Source organism: Geospiza fortis, unplaced genomic scaffold (genome assembly GCF_000277835.1).
Source record: "Geospiza fortis unplaced genomic scaffold, GeoFor_1.0 scaffold192, whole genome shotgun sequence".
NCBI lineage: Eukaryota > Metazoa > Chordata > Aves > Passeriformes > Thraupidae > Geospiza > Geospiza fortis.
The window spans coordinates 6401957-6409047 of NW_005054315.1; positions in this window are offsets into that span (position 1 = coordinate 6401957).

The window sequence follows — 7091 nt, forward strand, 5'->3', positions numbered from 1 at the left end:
GTCTAAAGGGAAAGCCATGGCTCTGCCTAGAGGTTGGAGGTGAAAGGAAATGTTTGAGGGTAATGAAAAAAATCCTTTAGCCAAATTTGTGATCATGAACAGTTACTCTGGGGAATTTAAGACCAAGTGTTCGGCAGTTTTCTGTATATACAGAAATTGTTATTGGTAACCACCACAGGAATAATAATGTGTTATATGTACGTGGGTAAAAATGTATCTTTGTGCAGTCCTTCACATAGGAACTTAAAACTGCTGGCGGTTTTATTTTTATTTAAGTTAAAACTGATAATGCTGCTAAAACCTGGTTTTATGCACTATGCAGAAATTCATTCTGCTTTAGGGCTAGCTTTAAAAACATCCCCAAGTTTTTCTGAAAAATATTCAGGTGTTAGGGAGGGAAAATAGATATTCATATTAGACAATCATCTATCAAAAGCTCTCATACACTTAGTGAGTTTTGCTCTATACATTTATATTTTGGAGAGAGAGTGGCTCTAAAAACAACTCAGTGGGAACAGCTGGACAGTGAGCAGGCTGACCAAAAACCATAAAACCCCTTTTTTAGTCTATATAGAGATGTCCTCAGTCTGGTTTTGATCTCATAGATGTTAGTGGGGTCCAGGAATAATCTTGCTGAAGTCAAGGGAGTGACATTGCTCCAACCCAACTGCAATCACTGCCAGGCTGACTGAATTTCTCACTTCCCACCCCATGGTGGGCTACTGTTCAGCAAAAAAGACAAAATGTCTCAGAAGTTTTAAAAGGATGTAGCCAATGCATTGTTTTTAATAGAACAACTAAACCAGATTCAAAAGTCTTTGAACAATATGCAAAAACTATGTAGATACAGTGCACTCTGGGAAAAAAAGATGAAACATTTATGCTCACTAGCAGGTCTATGGCTATCTTTGTCCAAACACAAGAAGATTAAGTTGCTGGGGCAGTCATGAGCAGAATTAATCTTACTTTCCTGTTTGGCATTTTCTGACACCAGGCAAAGTCCCATGCCAAGGAAAAAAGTTGATTTTCAGAGCTTGTTACATATGACGGAATTATTAAATGTTTTATGACCATATGGTATAATTTTTTTAACTGCAGTTTTTGAAATAGATTATAATTAACAAATGAGTAACCTTTCTCAGTGAAAGATAAGAAAACACTAAAAAAGAGTCTGGATGTCAGTAGTGGCTAGAGAGGTAAAAGTATAGCAGAGCACCTGAGTAGCGGAAGCTTAGTTTTGCTATACAGTTGGCTTTCTACATATCTGATGCAAAAGCTGTAACTGAAATGAAATCATGTTAAATTAGCTGTAAAAAATAAGTTGATTTAATTAAGCACAGAAAGACTTATTAGATATAATAAAATGTTAAAAAGTCAAATGATGTGCAGTTACATTTCAGCTAACACTGCTCAACAAATCCACTAAATTTATTCCTTTCAATAATGATCTGTTTTGAGCATTTAATTAGATAAATAATATTTAATCACTTCAGCAAATTTGAACTAGAAAAATTCCTTGTCATCAGAGGTGACTAATCCTTGCTAATATCCACCTTTAAAGAAAAAGTAAAACTAGATGATCTTCCGGAACGGCAAAGAGTATGAGGTACAAATGTGTCTCTAGGCCTCATTAAAAAAACAAGGTTTGCTAAACAAACTATTATTTACAGTGAGAAGTGTGCATATTTTACTGGGAAGGAGCATTCACATGTTTGCCTCTTTTCAGCATCAGGCACTATAAGTACATGATAAGAAAAGATATTCAATAGATGTCCTATAATTCATCATAATACTGTTTCATTTAATAACTACTTTGCTGAAGTGATTGGCATGATTACAGGAAAATTACTTCAAATTATCCATCTCTTATCTAGCATCTAAGATGTCCTAAACTTGCATGAGAGTTGGCATAATGGGACCTATTAATTACTAATTCTGCAAGTCCTTCACTACTTAAATATCCTTTCTACCAGGTGTGCTGTGTAATGCAAATAAAGAAATAGAAGCCAAAATGATCGCTTTCCAAGACAGTGTCACTGAAAGTTAAATAAATGAAATACCAAGTGCAAAAGTTTGTCCCACCCACCAATTGAAAATATCTGGATAGTAATATATTTTCTCTGTATTTCTCTCCTCCTCATATGTGTGTACATTTGCAGGGGTGTGTAGACATACAAAAAAAAGTACATTAACAGTATGTGGTATATATTGTATTTGTTTCTACTCAGAGCTATGAATGTGCAAGGCTGCTACAAAAGATGGGCCAAGAACATAGTCTCTGCCCTAAAAAGCACCTTTTAATCTCAAAACCTTATACATCAAATGCTATCTGCTCAACAAAATTTACTCCTATGAGTAAACACGTTGAAGAAAAGAAGCATTATCTGGTTAGGGCAGGGAAGTTAGAGCCAAGATGGGCAGAAGCCATGTTTGTCCCCTCTAAAGTCTAGATTTAAAAGACAGTGTAATTTAGAGCAGCAGCCTTATACATGCACCCTTGGCTCTCTAATAGCCCTGGTGTAAACCATCATGACAGAAAACAGGGACAGGTCCTTCCTATCATTCTTTCCAGCCCACCTGTGACATGCCCATAATTCAAAGGGTGGCTATGCTGCTTTTTAAAGCTTCCTAAGATGGCAACTGTTCTCCAATCCCTTGGAGAATAGTGATTATTCAGGATCTTGCACCTCAGAAACAAAGTGTGCAAAGTAGGCCCATGCAGTTACAATATCTGGTTGGTGCTACCGTAAACTTTCATTGCAGAAGCATAGCCGTGAAAAATCTTGCTTTAATTTCTTTACAGAATCCAACCTCATGAGGTTCAACCGTCTTCTCTCTCTCTCTTTTATTTGCTAGTATCACAACAGCGCCTTAAGTTCTATTAATTATATTTGTGATGTTGAATGAAATATACAGAAAATGTGGGACAGGAAACAAAGAAAAGCAAAACAAACAAACAAACAAAACCAAAAATAACCCCACCAAACCAAATGGTAAAAAGCATATACAGACCCCAGAAAAAAATGATTGTTACTGATATATGGCAAGGGACCAAGCCTAAAGGCTCTGGGCTTTCTGACAAAATCTGTCTTGAAGTGCAGCGCTGAAAACAAAGGTGAATTACACAAGTAAATTTCAGGAAGAAAAACAAAATGCTGCACTTCTAACATGCTATTTACCAGAAAATGTAGAATAAAACAATCTCATCTACCATACACAGAAAATCTAAAAGGGAAAGATATTCTTGAACCATACCTGATGAACTGTTGGAAGGCTTTTTACTATAGTCTAAAGAAATTCTTGCAATTGTTTCTAAATATGCAAATGGTGTCAATGAAGTAGGAGACCCATCATGAGGCAACATTTCTGTGAGAACATTACCTTTAAAACGGCTCTTATCTATTAGGGATAGGGACTGATAGTGAATTTTATGCTTTCATTCTGAGTGACCACAACCAGCTTACGGAATGCTGTAACTATAACATCTGAATATATGACAAACAAGCCTAATCCTGAATCCTCTTGCTTTTTACAGGTGAAAACTTTCAAATCTCAACTGCTCACTTTTTACTTCAAGACAATGGAGTGTTTTTGAGATTCACAATAACTTTTCATTACCTAGTCACTACTGAAAGTCTTCTGTGACTGATAGGCTTCCATGGAGCCACTCTGGTTTTCCTGTGATAACATAAACACAACACTGCCAAATCAGGGATGCTGCAGTTTGCAAGGAACTTTGTCAAAACTCTACTGTTTTATGCATTTATAGTTATTTACACTGTGGACTAAACTGATGGATATTTACGATTTATAATTCTGCAACTACTAATAAGGACTCTGGTATTAGAGTCTTCCTTATTAGAGTCTTCCACTCCAAAAGTTAGAATTCTGTGGTAAACAAATTATTTGTAAGAAATTCCCCTGCATTGCCAAGTGAAATTATATCTGTTTTTTCATACATGACATTCTAAAACTCTATTAGCTGGTCAGTAGGTCTGGTTTTCTGTGCTGACTGTCAACCCTATTATAAAATAAACATGCAAGTAGTTGTTGAAGCATCAGAGTGCTATGATCATTGCAAGCTTTGCTGAGCTCCCATGGCCAGAAATCCCTTCCTTCCCCAGTATGTTCCACCTGGGCAAAGGTGCCTTCAAAACTACTCTAGACATCATGTAAAGCAATCTTCTAAATCACCTGTTGAAAATACATTGTGCCTTCCACCTTAGCTCACTGAAACCAGAGACCTATCATATTTGTACACTGTTGAACAAGGTGTGAGAAGCGATGGCTTCTAGAGAATCACTGCAATTTTTACCTAACATAATAAAATACAAGACTTCCCAACCAGATACCTTGAACAGCATAATATCTTCCTTAGCTTTTTAGGAACTTAAACTTGTGCCAACATAATAGTAATTCATATTGGGGATATTTTCTTTTTTTTTTCCCCTCTTCAGTGTCTCTTCACAGTTTAATAGACCACGTATGTAACAAACCCAAAAAATTTGCTTCATGTAATTTCCTCTACCACTTTACCTTAAGAAACCTTACAAAAAACAATGCATAAGGGATACAGCAGGATAAAAACAGAATTTGAAAAGTAATAATTAAAGCCAGTACCATTTCATACTGTTAACTAATAATAAGGGGTATGCCTGAGAAAGCAAACCAATTCAGAAGAAATTACTCAGATCTTTTATTTTTGGATCTATCTACTTCTTTCTTCTGGTAGCCTGAAATCGCCATATTCTGAGGGCTTTAAATTTAATATTAAAGAACACATAAAACCTCTGCACTGAAGGTTCTTGACTAATTGTCCCAGGTACCACAATCTAGAATCAAGTGTCCACATAGAATATCAGAACTGAATGATGCTGGGAAATACCTTCAGTTAATTGTCCCTAACTGGAAAGCAGTTTTGAAAAGAGAGTCTTTGTTTTACAGTCTTGTCTAATGGCTTAGAGAGTCTTCTCCAATGGATCAATCAGAGGACAGGGACAACAGCAAGAGGAAACAATGCTGGGAAGCCATCAAGCCCACTGACTGGGTATAACAAGTAAAATGATTCTTCCTGTGAGTCCTTACAGGAGCAAAACTATGGGGCCAAATTCACTGAGCATCCATATCAGCTTCTGCTGATGTTTGAAGAAAATCCTACCAGGAAAAAAGTGTCTTGGTGGGAGGTGTCACTGATATACTTGTGGTTCTCAGTGCTTGCCATATCAGCTGGACTACAGCCTTATAAGAGAAAATAACATGAGTTTCTTTGCCGCTTGAGCTAAACAGTCTGAATTTCTAGTTGAAATATCTGGGAGGTGAGTCCTTTGTAAAGTCAGTTTGGGGGAGGATACTCAACACATACAAAGACTAATTGGCAGCAAGTAGTGTTGGTAACTCCTACACTCTTGAATAACTCAGGCTTCCAGCCAGTTCTGCTACTGCAGGAACTTAAGGACTTTGTGATGCCCTTGAAACCTACGAATTCTTTGTTTCTTTTCTTTCTTTCTTTCTTTCTTTCTTTCTTTCTTTCTTTCTTTCTTTCTTTCTTTCTTTCTTTCTTTCTTTCTTTCTTTCTTTCTTTCTTTCTTTCTTTCTTTCTTTCTTTCTTTCTTTCTTTCTTTCTTTCTTTCTTTCTTTCTTTCTTTCTTTCTTTCTTTCTTTCTTTCTTTCTTTCTTTCTTTCTTTCTTTCTTTCTTTCTTTCTTTCTTTCTTTCTTTCTTTCTTTCTTTCTTTCTTTCTCTCTCTCTCTCTCTCTTTCTCTCTTTCTCTCTCTCTTTCTCTCTTTCTTTCTCTCTTTCTTTTCTTTATTTCTCTCTTTCTTTCTCTTTCTTTTCCTTCCTTCCTTCCTTCCGCCCTTTCCCTCCTTCCTTCCTTCCTTCCGCCCTTTCCCTCCTTCCTTCCTTCCTTCCGCCCTTTCCCTCCTTCCTTCCTTCCTTCCGCCCTTTCCCTCCTTCCTTCCTTCCTTCCGCCCTTTCCCTCCTTCCTTCCTTCCTTCCGCCCTTTCCCTCCTTCCTTCCTTCCTTCCGCCCTTTCCCTCCTTCCTTCCTTCCTTCCGCCACTTCCTTCCGCCACTTCCGCCACTTCCGACGCTTCCTTCCGACGCTTCCTTCCGACACTTCCTTCCGACACTTCCTTCTCTTTACTTACACTCTAAAGCCCAGCGCAGGTGACTGGGAGGCCTGTGAAAAATGAAGGGGTTTCTTTGCTCGATGCATTGTTGACATAGTATCTTGTGCATGAAGGAATTGGACTTGATGACCCTTGGTCTATAAAAGGGCACCTGCAAGAAGCCTGGTGGAATCAGGATACCAGCAGATACCTCTCTAAGAAAAAGCAGCAGCCCTATCTACTGCAGCTAGTGGAAGTGCATCTCCATCCCTTCAAACAGTTTGAGCTCATATTCCACACCTGGAGTACAGAGACCCCAAGAGCAGCGTGTCTGTTGTGGGAACAGGGACATGTCTTCATGCAAAGACCTGCACTTGTGGCAAGACATTTCCTAGTGTAAATCATCAAAGGTTTATTGGATGAACAGAACTTGTCTTCCCTGCCCTGTGGTTTCTATGCAAAGCAATACGATCTCCCACTTGGGGCGCACCATGGAGTCCTCTCTTCTGTGGGAAAGAGATGGCCAAAAAGCACTACCCTGGCCTGGAAAGATAAGTGACCTGAGGTAATTATAGTAATTACAAAGAGCAATTTAAGTGGAAGAAGAGCTGTGTTAGTGGAGACATATCAACATTTTTTGTGTCTCTGACTCAAAGCATTAGAACTCCTGCTATTTTGCTGAGAAATGTTTCTTCCAGGTGATTCTAGGTGTCACGCTGAGTAGGGTGTGCTGCTGTCAGAGCCCCGTGGACCTGAGAGTGGAGCCCTGTACATAGTGCTTCATCATGCAAACGGGATGTCACCTCTGTTCAGGCAGATGGTGATATGAGTGGGCTCTAAGCTTCACTACCAAGATGAAGTGAGACAGCACTTGTGACAACTTAATGCTGACTGAGTAACATCAACACAAGTCTTCTTTTCTGTTGTAGCTGTCTTAGGATGTCAGAAGATATGGATCTGAGATTGAAAAGACACTTTTGACA